We start from the raw sequence: 14,852 nt of genomic DNA, 5'->3' as shown, positions 1-14,852 counted from the left end.
GAGAAAATGGGACCAGCTGCTTTACCTCTTTAAAATTATCATAACAGTTGACCCTTGTAAGGACTGTCTCATTTTCTCCTCCTTTCATTGATAGCAGAGACTCTCACTGGTGCTTGTTTACATCTGTTTCCCCTTTGTCTATTACATATTCTTAATTATAAAGCAATGTGTTTTCCTCCTTTTATCAATCCAAATGTCTTGAGCCAATGTATATCAATATTGCAGTCATGTGAGTTATTCCCTAAAGCCTTTGCTATGCCAATTAAGTAATAATTTTAATTATGTACTGAGATTTCTATGCCTGCTCTTCCTAGAGACACAGTATTGAGCATGTGCATCTTTTCAGCTTTTCAATATTTTAGCTTCTCAATTTTTATTAAATTTTTGCATTGCCCTTTCCTGGGTATCAAGTTGTACACTATGCAATCGCTGGTCCCTTTCAACCCTATAAATGTCCCTGAATGAGAAGATTACACAGCAAATGCACAAAAAAAATTACATTTAAAATTGAAGGTGGCAGTTATAATACATTTTAAATATATGTCAGCCCAATAGGGGTTTTAGTACTTGCTTTAAAGAACAGAACACAGACTCAGAAAAAAAAACAGAGAATTTTGCTTATGTAAAAGGAGAGGCTTCATGTCTGTCTTAATATGGCAGTTACTCAGAGCATTAAATTCAGTTTCCTGAACAAAAAGCCACACTATTGAAAGACTAGGGTGGAGGGGTTGATGCTCTGTTTATTATATTTTTTACTGATTTTCACAGTGCTAAAACAATTTACACCAGTTCATGTTCTCTTCCTAGGTCACTACTGCCTTCTTTGTATCCAATTTCCAAGAAGTCAGACATAAGCACTTTAAGATATATGTTCTTTAGCCTGCAGTCTCTTTAGTGTCCACCAGTGACTGAATAAAAGACAATCCTGCAGGATAAGACACTGATGTAATTTTAATTCACTTCTCTTTGTTTAATTTTTGACAAGCCAGTGGTTTCTGATAAAATCATCCTCTCTGCACATTTTCTTTTTAGATTTTAGTTGTAAGATTTTCACTTGAAGTAAACCAGCATTATACCGAGGAAAATTCTATAAGCAGTGGTTACAAATTAAACATGGTAACTAAATGTACAAAATACCTAGTGACAGATTCTGCTACCAGTACCCTAAAACAAAAAAAACCAAACAAAAACAACAACAAAAAAAATATTTACAGCCCCATAACATGTTAAAAAAAAATAAATTTTGTGTTAAATTGAAAAAGCTAAAAAAAAAGGTGAAGGGTTTGGTATTTCTGAAATGGTATCTAAAGTGTTATTGAAGCCACTGGAGTTGTAGGGGTGCTACTAAGAGAAGTGCAAATCAGCAGTGATGGCCTATACTTATTACACAAAAATACACACTCAAGCTACTTTTTCTTCCATGTCCTTCACACTGATTCCAACCATGTCTCAGAAGAGTCTCCTGTGATTAAACCTAACAACTTTATCCTGCTCTTTTAATTCTTTCTCTTAAGACATTGTGCAAATTATAATAGCCCAGATTTTCATACAGCAAAATAATCTTCTTAGTTGATTCTCCACAGGGTTTATTTATTCAGCTTTCTTTCCCAGGTCTTGAAATAATGTAGACGGTAACCTCTTTTCCCACTTCTCTTCCAGTAAAAAAAGAAGGTATTTTTTTAACAAGAAGACAAGAAACACTGCGATCAGTGCTGATCACAGAAAAATCCTTTTAAAGAATGCTTAGTATTTATTAAATTTCCAGATTAAGCATAAACACATAAGGTATCCAAATTTTGCTATTTAATACTGATCAGTCCTTTTTAGAAAGCTCTCTAATCTGTACAGTTATTAAGTATAATGGCATTTACTTCAGCAAAGTCTAACACTAGGAATGAAAGTACACATGGTAAATCCTATTATATCTAAAGAGATGAGTTGCATTTCCTTGTTTACTTTTTAATACTCCTTTGGCAGGAACAACAAATTTTCATGTGTTTGAGGGCTTTTTTCCTTGATTATCAATTTTACCAATTGAAAGGAGGGTGAAGGTTGAAGATTTCACTTTGAAGTGGGCAAACAAGAATCAACAAAGGGAAGTGCAAAGTCCTGTACCTGGGAAGAAAAAATCCCAGGCATGATTACAGACTGGGGACCAACCAGCTGGAAAGCAGCTTTACAGAAAAGGGGCTGGAAGTCCTGGCAGGCACGAAGTTGAACATCAGCCAGCACTGTACCCTTGCAGCAAAGAGAGCCAACATCATCTCAGGCTGCCTTAGGAGAAGCATTGCTAGCTGATTGAAGTGATCCTTCCCCTTTGTTGAGAATTGGTGAGATACATCTGAGTGTTGAATCCAACTCTGGGCTCGCCAGAGCAAGACAGAAATGAAAATACTGAAGTGAGTCCAGCAAATGGGCAAGGAAATGACAGAGGGCTTACAGCAGCCCTACGTGAGAGGCTAACAGAGCTGGGACTGTTCAGCCTGCAGAAGGCTCAGGAAGATCCTATCCTGCACAAGAATGATAAAAGCAAATATTCCTGTCAGCATCTTCATATGGGAAACCATTCTGGTATGTTCTTGGGTATCAGCCTAATAGCACACATATTCTGCACTGAGGATTATAACCTCCTGTTGCAATGGGAATGAACTCTCTAATTTTTTTTCCATGCCTAATTATTACATTCTGTGTGTCTGTGGCTCATTAAAGAACTCTAAGACAAAGCTGCTATATATGCACAACAGAATGTGTATATACACACACAGAGATGTACATATGTATATATGGATACTGTTTTCACACACTCACATTTATAAAGACGTACTATTTTTTAATGTATATGTTATGGAATGGCAACCCAATACTGCCAATAGGAAAACTAGTGGAGATTATATTTATTTGCCTTTTAAATTGGAACCAGAGAGATAACGAAAATTTGTTGATACCACTTTTGTTGCAATCCTCAACAAAGTACTTATGTTTTCCAAAATTAGCACTAACATGCAATTTGGAATCTTAATTCCTGCTCTGTAAAGAAAAATCACTGAATTAAAAGCTGCGTTATTGTCATGATTTAGGAATTAGTTTCACAAGATAATGTGTGGAAAATAGAGTGCAAAAGAGAGCACAGTGAGATAAGAAGAAAGAGAGCATGGTGAGATAAGAAGAAGCAGCATTCCCTACAGCACTATTCTGTTCTACTTCTGTTTTCTGTATGGCACATCAGGAAGTTTTCCCTGTATTTGTATTCTCTGTGTGTAGCTCCCTGCTGTTATCTACCTGGCTTTGGTTAATTGGAACATTAGCAGAATGGAGTGCTTGACTTGGCAGCTGAGGATTGCTTAAAAGCAATTTTTAACCAATGACTCATTTCTGAGTGGGCTTTATGATGGGTGGGCTCTGTCACCAATGAGATCTTTATGTCTTTGTAAAGATCATCTTATCATCCCGGGAGTCTTTGAATACCAACATGCCTGGACAAAGGCAGAATAACTGGTGAGCTTGGTGGTTTCATTCCTTTTCCTGTACCAGAAATATGAGTTGCTAACACAGCAGGAACTAGTCCTCCTTTGCAATGATACCACCATAATTTTGAGTGACAAGTAGAAACTATAATAGTGTTACGAATCTCTCTGGGTTATTTAAGAGCACTAATCAGAAAACAGCGTTCAATCGCTGTTGCATTCCTGAAATACTCTTCGCTGTTTACCCTGGGAGCAGCTGTCATTACCTCTTGTTAGCAGAGAGCCTACACAAAGAGGGTCTTTAAGGTAGCCAAGGTCGTGCCCAATCTGATCTCTTTTCTGGCAGTCCCAGAGCTGCCTGTGTGTGCTGAGCATACCCTACTCCTTTTACCTCTTTCCTTAGTATTCTACAAAACACCCAGTTTCACTGAAAAGAAATACTGCTTGGTAGATAAGTACTATCAAAGGGCAAGACACTTTGCAGCAACTTTGTGGATGGGTCTGTTCCCGTGCACAAGACCCGCACACAGGCTGCTGTATTCTTTGCATTGTGAAACAACAGCAATGACAACCAGTGAAATGGAAGAACGTAAAGCAAGCAAACAGATCATCAGTAGAAATCCTACATCACACCAGACAACATGCCTACATTTGTACCTTGCATAGTTTTAGATAAAGCAGAGGAACCCTCCCATGTGATTAACATTTTATATACGAGTAGAGGCATATTTAACTAATGAAACATTTAATAGGTTCATGAAAAACATGGCAATTCACCGTGAGCCAGACTGAAACAGTACAGTAATCTTTATGGTTCTTTTTATATATGTTGTTCTCTAGGTACAGTTTAAGATTTATCTTCACTTTAATTTTAAATCCTTTACTTTAAAGGGAGGCCAGTGACCACTCCAGGGGAAAAAAAAAAAAAAAGAAAATCAACACTGCCACTTGCCTCCTTACAAAAAAATTTCCAGAATGTAACTGTGCCCATAATTTGATACCAGCTTATTCTAAGATGAACTTTTAGCAAAAAAATCCAATAAAATCCAATTATATTTTCTTGCAAATCTTCCAAGTCAGAGAAAAACTGGGTTTAGGAAAAATGCTTTGGAAGTTTGAGACTCTCCAGTATCTAGGGCTAATTAAAGGACAATGACTATCTCATTTTCGAGATTCATGGTCAACACAAAATTTTGTTACTTAAGCTTTAAGTAATTTCTTACTTAACCCAGTCAGAAGAGCAAATTTGACAAATGCATCAAAACTATATTGCTGATTCAAATTGAAACAAAAACCACATATTTACTCCTTGTGTATTAAACTGGATTCTCAGGGATATTTGCATAGGCCCCCTATTTTTGAACTCTCAGATTCGCTTTTGCTGTGTCATGGAGGTTCTCAAGAACCTTGTCCTGCTGTTACCGTGTCACAGAGGACACAAGGCACAGCGAGGCTTACGTTCTCATCGCTCCTCATACGGAAAACTGCTGAAGTAACAACATTGCTTAAGAAATTAAGACCAAGTGTAAGGCAAAGCCAGAGGGCATTTAAGTAGATAAAATTCCTGGAAGTCATCAGTAGGACCTATCTTTCTGATTGGGAATGCCTTAAGCAGTAAGTTATTAAGTATTACTGGGTGCCTCTCTCTCCCTTCTGGGAATGCTTTAAGCAATAAGTTACTAGATATTACTGGGTGTACCTGGTGTTACTTTCTCCCTTTTCACTACTGGGAGAACTGAGCTTACATAGCTATGTCCCACAGGGACACAAACAGAAAGGTATTTGGTATGACTACTCTGGCAGTCATATGCTACAGTACTGTCTGCAAACTCAGGACATTTTAGCTGTTCATACACATGAATACAACCTAGGCTCTCAGAAAGCCTGTGGTTACCTTTTCATGTGAAAATTTGTTAGTTTGTGGGGGTTTTTTTCCTAGCATTAAATACCAGAGATTTTTCTGTTTGCCATAGCAAGCCTCTTACTCAGTATGACATGCTGACTGGTTGAGACAGTTTCAAAGCTATGGGACAACTATGGATCTGGTAGATCTCCTTATGGCTGGGACCCAAGTAATTAATCATGTGGAGTGGTCATTTGGTGAGAGTGGGAAGCTTTTCACTATTGATGGAAATAGGCCAGGCTGAAGGAAGAAGAAGCTGAGAAGGAACCAGATATAATTGATTTGAAATCCCACATTATGAGTTAGAATGCTACTAAAAACTTCCTCCTTCTCCTCAAGCATTTACTAGCATTTCTACACCATTGTATGTGCATATCAATTATGCACATTATTTTTCTAATGTATCTACAGCACACCTATGTTCATCACCGCTATAAGCACATACTTCTGATGTGCCTGGCCTGCCTCTTCTCGGGTTTCTCATGTCTAAATCTAGACTCTTAATTCTATCCAATACATCTTCCTAGTCCTACATCAAGCACCTAGAGAAGAGTTGTGCTTTTGATATATTTCTTTCCTCAGAGAATTTCTCCTCTGAAACAGTTTGTTATTACTGACGAAAGTCACAGTCCATAATTTCACACTGACTGGGCATATAACAACATATTCCCTCCCTGACCAGCTCCCACATCAGGGTTTGCCTCAGAAACAGCAAAAGGTATTGTGGGCAGAAAAATGGAGTCTTGTTCCCTTTAATCCAAGCCTTCTGCAAGTCAGTGTTCCCACAACATACTGAGGGAAAGCTAGTTTTCAAGACTATTTGTATTCACCTCTTTCTGCAAACAACAGCCTACCAGATGAATAAAGGATGAGATGGTTACATATCCACTAGCTGAGCAGTTGAATAAGTAAATAACAAGGCACATACTTGCAAAGCACCTGTCTGTCACTGCAAACAAATCCTACCTGCAGAAGGTCACCTCCCCCTCATGCCAAAACATTGTGCCTTTCTCTATAGTGGTTTAGGACTCCACTCTTCATGCTGACCAGCTTTCTTGGCTCAGCACCAGATATCTTCCTGGGCATCCTGGATGGTGAAGTCAGTAGAGAATTTCACCCAGGAATAAGACACCTAAATACCTTCTTTAAGAATCTGTTCTTGAAAATCAACATCAGACTTGGCTACAGGCAAAGGAATTACACCTGAAACCTTGGTTTCAGAAAAAATTGAGACATTTTCACGTAAATCATCATATAATTGATCCAACAGATATTGTATTCGGGGAACAAAAGTGACAGGCATACATTAGCAGCTGTCACACTCTTAAATTCAACCTCCCTTCCCTGTGCCCTTTCCCCAAAGAGCTTCACCCTACTAACCATTATGCAATGTCAGAGCTGTCTGGAAATACATCTCCTGAATAGAACAAGTAGACACATGAAAAATTAGTCTCAGTAGATGTAAGTTTCTTTGCTGCTGTTTTTATTTGTGAAAATTCTCTGCTTTTAAACTCTGTACAGACTCTGTGACCTGGAGGCAGAGGAGAGATGGTAATGGAATAGGTCAACTTTTCTGTTTGTTGGTTTTAAGGAAAAGTTCTAGTGCTTATTGAACTGATGAAGTCTAGCTGCCTATGTTTTTTTTTTATCTTGTGGTTGACTGCAAGCTCTGATTAAAGCTTCTCCCAGGGAAGGGGCACTTATAAGAACTCTCTCCAGAGTGGGTTCTCTACTATATGAGCTCACTCTTCAGCCTTTAGTCAGGGCACTTCAGGAGTTTCCAATCTATCTGGCTTGCTAATTTCACAAAATTTATAAGAATGTAATTATCTTTGGATTCATTTAATTTGCCTTTAATTCATCCACCAAATTCAAAAGTTATTGCTGGCAACAGAGAAGCAAATTATAATTAAGTAAGAAACTGGGCTAAAATCAACCACAGGGCTTCCCTCCTTCCCTTTCTCTCATGCACATGCATGCACAGAGAGACATACAAAAAGAAGGAAGAAAATGTGTGAGAATATCTTAACATAGCTGATGAGAGAAATGAACCCTGATAGGGCAGGCTGTCCCCCATCTGTACACTTGCCCTTGAATTCAAATGATCTCTAAAAATCTTCCTACCAGCCCGCAGGTTGGTGGGAATTCCTTTTGTTGTTTCTTCCTATCCAGTGACATCCTCTTTGCTGCCTTCAAGTAAGGGAAGAATCTCCATTGCAAACATGACATTCACTGCAACCATTGCTGGAGTAACCTCAGCTGCTACCAGCAGCATTGAGCCCTCAAGGCCAGACGTACAAAGCTGAAGGACTCTCCTGTCAAGAAAAATATACTGTGGCCTGGTAAAAGATAAAGAGAATCTTAGAAAGCTTCCCATTATCTTCCAGTATTTCTTGCTGGTCTGTGTCATTGCTGCTTTATGTGGAGAGAGAAGTGGAATGAATTTTTTTCAACTAAATCTCATCTTTTCTCACCATAAAAACGGGTCAACCAAAAATCTAAAGGAAGTCCCTTCGATAAATTTTCTTCCATAAATCTAGCTGGTGTTCCACTGTTCATAGGTGCAGTCTACTAATCTGTTCAATCTCTTTATCACAAGGGATTTCATTACAGTCCCGTTAGTAATTACTCACAAGAGTTAGAGTGCTGTCTCCATCCAGTGGTGAAACATTAAAAATGCTGCTTTCCCACAGCTTCAGTTTTTCAGATTTTTTGCAAAGCATGAAATACGCGATGTCTTGAATTTAAGTTGAACAACTAGCAATCAGATGATGACATTGAAAGATCCTATATGAGACCTAAAAATGCACATTCCCTCTGTAACAAAATGGGGTATTTTATAATAAAAATCTCATCAACAAATGCCATGGGTTTTAATTCTTATCCCCCTTCAGATTTCAGCTTTCTCTTTGAAAGCTGATATTCTTCTGCCTACATAACCATATCTGGACACAAGAAAGCAGAGTCCCACCTACCTCCCTTTCCTCTTCCTCCTCCAGTTTAATACAGCTACATCAATAACCTCCTCTTTTTTAATGTAAAAAAAGCACTTCTAGCAGTTTATATTTTTCAAACATGGCAGCAGGAGAACACCACTAAAGAGAGTGCAGGATTTGACAAACTACCACGGCTTTGCCAAAAGAGACTCAGTAATTAGTTAAGCTCCTGGTTCATTGCCTTTCTTATGAAATGTTAATTTTAGCTACCACAGACAGAAAAGAACAAAACGCAGACAGAGCTGGCTAGCAGCACGCAAAGGAAAGCCAGGTTTATTCCACTGTAGCAGCTTGTGCTTTAAGTCTTTCAGAGACCAGATGCCCCAGCTTGACTCTTACCTTGGCCTCCAGGAAAACATTCTTGTTTTCCTTTCTCTTTGTTTTTGGCCTGGCCTCAGGAAACACTCAGTCTCTGAATCTGCTCAAAAAGAAGAGAAAAAATGATGCTGTTTCAGTAGGGCAACAACAACTTTATAAAAAATGGTGTGAAAGGTTAATTCAGACAATAAATGGCCTGTGCCAGGCTCTCAGCAATGTTACATTGACCTGCTCTTTGTTTTGTTTTGTTTTCCCTAACTGCTTTTGAGTATGCCAAGGCCTGGCTGGTCTCCAGAAACCAGGAGCTGCAAAACAGTGCAACTCTATTTCTCAGTCATCTCCTTGGACTACCCTCAAGGCAGCACTGGCACAGTTCAGACTGTGTGTCTTTGTATTGTGAGGGCGCTGCTGAAGCCTGTACGGATGCACTGTATGTTCTGCGTGTGTCTGAAGCTGCAGTATGGGACTGGGAAGAAATCAATTTTTTCAATGTTACCTTTCGGCATTTTAAATCCATGTGTGGCCCATGCTCTTTTGAAGGCATGATAGCTCTCAAGTTGATAAAAAAGAAGTGTCAGAAAAGCTGTGCCTGAGAAATTTGGAGAGCTGCTGCTGAATGCTCAGTTGCTATTCCCATCGGCTGCCAGGTCATACTCCTGATTGCAGAAAGTTTTGAAATAAGACTTGCCAGAAAGTTCAGGAGTGTTTGGACCACCTCCTTGTTTTGCATCAATTCCTAGATAACAGTATCAGCAGACAACTTGATTCATTCAAATGGTCCTTCTAAACTGAACAGGACCAGCAAGTTATTAGCACACCAAGTTATGTATGAAAATATGCTGAGAATCTAGTTTTAATCTCCCATTAGGTCAAAGTGCAAACCTGGAAGTACTGGGATAGTTCTCCTTTCATTGCCAAATCACTAATTTAAAGCTATTAATTTTTATAGAAGGAAATCTACCTCCCTCAGGAAAAGCATTAGTTTATTATAAAACTAAGAATTAAACAATCTTCCTTTTTATTTCACATAGATTTCTTTAAAATAGATAATGTATTTCTTTGAAAAGACGTGACCTTTTGAAAATATTTTCTTCAAGCCCCTAGGACTTTTCTGTCTCTCTTCCTGGCCAACTGTACACCCACATACACCACCACACCACCACCCTCAGGCTTCATCATCAAGGAGAGCACTCAGGTGGGACGTGGATGGTTCTGCTGGTCCTTTGAAGAAGACACTAAAAAACATCTGTATACCTTAAACAGTCAGATGAGAGAACCTGTGAGCTGTCTCCTCCGCTCAGGAGCAGTTCAAGAAGTCCAGAAACAGTGCTACTGGAGCCACCCTGCCCCTAGACAGGGGCCCCTGCCCCTGCTGCTATTTAGATGAACCCCACATGAACTGCTTTACCTAAAAAGGATGTATATTTTTCCATTAAAAAACAATCATAGAGAGAAAAAATTGTTACCCTTGCCATTCAAGGACAAAAGTATGGTGCCAAGAAGGTGGCTGTTAATCAACGTGAGAGCTAGCAGCAAGTGCAGGTAGAACACAGACTGCTTCCTGAACACTGTGTATTCAGTGGGGATGTGAAGTTAGGTTCTAGCCACTCCTCATCACACTTACTGCCACATTCACCTTCATTTTTCATCTTCTTTAACAGATGCATTCTCCTAAAACCTTGCTGTAAGAGATACTTGTAATCACCTACCTGCATTTCCAGACAATAGGATTGTAAAGGTACAGATTCCTCTCAATGAGACAGAGACTGTCTATGATATTCAGTTGATTTATCAGTTCACGACCTTGCACCCCATGACTCACAAATCCTCTGGTCCCATCAGCCTGCAATGACCTGAGAGTTCTCCACTATACTTTACACAGAAGTAACTCTGGCAAATTTACAACACCCTTGGGAATAGGTCCTGAACTGCTCAAACTCTCATATAAGTCACTCATTGTATTTAAATACTCTGGTCCATGGAATTATTCATGTACTCTTTGTCCAAGGAAAGAAAAATTAGATCATACAGGTCTTTTCATGGAAAGATTCCTCTGTTTGTTAAACTAAAATAAGTCAAGATAGCTATCACCCATTTCTTCATTCTGATTGCAGTGTTTCCAGAATCTCACAGTTACTTGTAGAGCAGGGCTTTGCTTAAATCATAGCAGTCACGTTCTGAGTAACTGCCAGCAGAACTGGCAGTGACCACGTATCATTGGATCCTTGCCTAGTTTTGTTTCTCAGATATCTCTCTTGTTCATCCCTGCAAATAACTCCAGGCTCAAGGTTAAGTACAGTTGAAGCTTTTACATGTCTATCCCCACCCCACACAGACTGTTGACTGTCACTCTGGGGACTCACAAAGCTTCCTAACCCCTGCTAGGGAGTCCCTCTAGAAGCCATTGATGATGTTTTTCCTCCCCTAGTCCAAATGATGACTTTGAGGTTAAGTCTTCTAAACAGATAGTTAATAGCAAACAATAGGAAATCTGAACAAACCTCCAAAGAATCCTCCCCTTGGAGTTAGCTGCATATCTAAAGTAAAGTTTGCTGCCTGTCTTTCAGGTCCATACGGTGGACGCTGTGGTTCTGTGCTATGTAAAAAAATTCTAACCTTTCTAGAATATCATTAGCTACAGGGTTGGTAAACATTGACTTCCCTCCTATTCCTGGAGGATTAACTTCTTACAGGTGCAGCTTGTGATAAATAACTGAAACTTGAGGGGAAACAATCTGTTGTCCGAAATCCTTCCTGTCAGGGCATTATTGTGCTGCATGCTGGGATTTCTCCATCTATGTTCCAGTATTCCCAGGTTAGGACATATCCATGTCTCTAGGAACTTGGTTCAGTGTTGCTCTGCTGCTCTGTCAAAACAAACACTAATTCCAGATGGCAAAGGGAACAGGACACCTTTCGATCTGACAGCCCTCCACGTACCTCACTGCTGTGCATGGCTGTATCTGCACATCTGTGCTGGCATCACAGAGGCAGAGACTTGGAGCACAGGGGTGCACAGTAACTAGAAGGCCTGAGAGCCACCATGCAGCAGCACAAGGCACTCTGTGTCTGTGTACACGTGTGTATATGAGTTTGTATAAGAGCAAGTAAAAAAAAGAGAGGAAATCTCAGACATCCCTGAATAATCCACAGGCTTTATAAAACCAATCAAGTAGAAGAGACATACATTTACAAAAGGGGATCGGAACTCAGGTGACCTTTTCTGAGAAGTTTTTTTATCCTATATTTGGCTTTTCAGAGAGAATGCAACACATATATAATTCTAAGAGATACATATGAAAATATCATACTAATAAATTAACTAACCGAGGAAGCTACAGGTAATCCTAACTGCAGGCCTCTGCAAAATTAGCTGAAGTCATTTTAGGTAAGTAATAATCCACTGACCAAACCTTCTTAATGACAGTCTAACTTCACAGATTGTCACAATTTGACACCCAAGTCAGGATTGGGTATCAAATTGGCACACGAAATATAAAAGATCTGTTTCATATTTTCTATACTCCTGCATATACATTTTCATAGCAAACTGTAAAAAATATGATGAGGAATGCAAATAAGATTTAATTTCTTCTACTGTACGCTTAAATATATCTGCCTTTCTTTTAACCTGATCTAATTCCTTAATTTTCTCTTTAATTCTGATCTGTAGAATTTAGATTGTGTAATCTGCAGCTATCCATTGATTTTATAATTTGTCTCTCAGAAGACCAGACACAGTAGTCTTAGATCAAAAGAAATTACCAACACGGGTGAAAAAGACAACAAGACTAAAATTCTTTCTTCTAATAAAGAATATTAATAACACTAATGAATAACACTAAGCATGTAGTCAGAATTTGTCCTGAAAAACCACAGTACTGGAAGAGAGTACTCTGTTCTCTGCACAGAGAACATCACATTAAACTGAGTATGAATGTACCTGCAAAACTGCACTTGCTAGAAGACATACTAACAAGCTGGCAGGTGAGCACAAAAAACAACAGGATTATTAACAAACTACACTATATTATAGAATTTTAAGAGTCTTAAAACATCAGAATGGCTGCATTAGCTCAAACCAAAGGTCCTTCAAGTCTAATATTCTGTCTCCAACTGTTTCAGTAGTGAACCACTTGGAAGGTTACCACAGGGTAACCACATTTGCTGTTTTTCCCTTCTGCTGCCCTTAGCTCCAAATTTTTTCTACTCAGGGAATTCCTGAGCTTGAAGAGGTTTATTTGTTTATTAAACCACAACAGAAAACTATTCCAAGATTTGCCCAGTTCCACCTTGAACCTATCTCATAGTCTTGTCACCACCCTATTTTTCTGCAAGTTCTGTTAGTCTATCATCTCTTGCATGAAGAACTGCTTATTTTCTTTATTTTCATGAAAATGACTGGTCCTTGCAGCTCAAAAGACCACGAACAGTCAATCCCTATGCATTAGCTCATTACCACTGTTGATTCTGTAGGCCTCTACATATACCCATAGCCGCTTCTCATGGCTGGAGAACACTAACCTGCTCAGTCAAACCTCCTATGCAAGCCCTTCCATCTAAGTATCCCTGCTGCCATTTTCCAAATCCCTTCCAGTTTTAACATTGTGTCTTGAGGATCAGAGGATCAGAACAGACCACAGTAGTCAAGAGATAGATAAACCATGGATTTATATGGTGGCATAACTATGTTCTCTTCATTGTTTACCCCTTCCTAAAATCTGGTTTGTTTTGCTCATTGCTCCTAGACACAGAGCTGATGTTTTCCTGGACTTGTTCCCTACAACTACAAGGTCTTGCTACTGGTAATCATCAAATCTAGGCCCATTATTTTTCATTTTACACCATGAACATCATCTTACATTCATCTACTTTGTTCTCCATTTGCCACTTTATTGTTCAGTTATTCAAGCTTCACTGGAAGTAACAATATTCACTGATATTGCTAACGTACTTACACAAGAAATAAGCGTAAAGAGATCACCTTTACAGCCATTCTTTCCCATTTTTTGATGCAACAAAATTTTAGAGGTTACTTTTTCTCCTGTTTATAATAGTTCTTTATAACAGTTCCAGAAAGAAGAAACACAATCTCTACAGAAAGACCAGCTTATCAATGGATTTTTAAAAAAAAAAAAGAAAAAAAAAAAAGAAACAAAAACCAACACCAAAACAACACCCAGAAACTCCACAACTTTCTGGGCAGAATCACCTCCCACGTACATGTCGGCTTCAAATAGAGTAAAACATTTAGGTACTTTAGAATGTGTTAGATGATTAATATATTTTCTGAACCTAATTTGTGTATTTATTTGCCTTGAAAATAATTGCATGGCTTACAAAAAATGCACTAAAGGATGGCTTGTTGCTTATTTCATAGCGGAATACTGCTGTGCCATGTAGCATTTCTGTGGTCCTTAGGCTTCATGGGCAGCAAATAACCAGATTTATGATACAGTTAGAACAGATTGTGGTTCTCATGAGATGTGACAGCTGTTATTTTATAGTACTTAAGTCAGTGTGAAGTGGCAGTCAGCCACCTACTGGAAATGGTACATACAGGCATAAATAATGTGCATCCACATGATTCCTGCAGCACACAAATGCAATAATGTCATATTCCCCCTTTCAAATGCACTCTCCTTTGAAAATCAAGACCATTTATTGATGCGTAGTGACAAACTGCCCATTCTCCATGTTTACCCATTCTTTATGGCACAATCAACCCTTTTCCAAATGTAAAGTCTTTTTGAACTTGCAGTTTTCCCCATCTGCATCCTTTTTAATACACAGACAGGTTAAATTACTGGTAAATTCACAAAAGCAAAAATAAATACCTATATCTTCTCCACTAAAGATTCACACATGAAAAAATACATTACTACCAACATAAAACAGGGGTAGTTCCTGATCCACCTTCATCACAACAGAAGGAAGATGCTTCAACAGAAGTACCACATACATCAGACATGTTTTGTAACACAGCCAAAAACATTACCTGATGCAGTCTGATAATTCAACACCGGTTCAGGAGGCAGGACCTGACTGAATTGAGTCAGAATAGCCTCACGGTAAGGGTACAATGTCAGGAGTCAAGAAACCTGGCCTCTCCTCGTGGCTCTATCTCAGATTATTTATGTAACCGTGGGTAACCCAGGTCAGGGCTCAAAC

General features: G+C 38.9%; 2 long non-coding RNA genes across 2 annotated transcripts; one reads left to right on the top strand and one right to left on the bottom strand.

Annotated features, from left to right (window-relative positions):
- The first annotated feature begins 4,595 nt into the window (after window positions 1–4,595).
- Window positions 4,596–7,741, top strand: LOC135414772 (uncharacterized). The gene is made up of 2 exons (XR_010430825.1): window positions 4,596–5,078; window positions 7,540–7,741. It is a non-coding gene; the product is annotated as an uncharacterized LOC135414772 (long non-coding RNA).
- Window positions 6,834–9,431, bottom strand: LOC135414771 (uncharacterized). Its single transcript, XR_010430824.1, has 3 exons — window positions 8,703–9,431; window positions 7,492–7,682; window positions 6,834–6,898 (listed from the first exon to the last, which is right to left on the bottom strand). It is a non-coding gene; the product is annotated as an uncharacterized LOC135414771 (long non-coding RNA).
- Window positions 9,432–14,852: the final 5,421 nt, after the last annotated feature.

The sequence above is a fragment of the Pseudopipra pipra genome, chromosome 5 (assembly GCF_036250125.1).
Source record: "Pseudopipra pipra isolate bDixPip1 chromosome 5, bDixPip1.hap1, whole genome shotgun sequence".
In the NCBI taxonomy this organism is placed as follows: Eukaryota; Metazoa; Chordata; class Aves; order Passeriformes; family Pipridae; genus Pseudopipra; species Pseudopipra pipra.
This window is presented reverse-complemented; position numbering and strand designations above follow the sequence as displayed.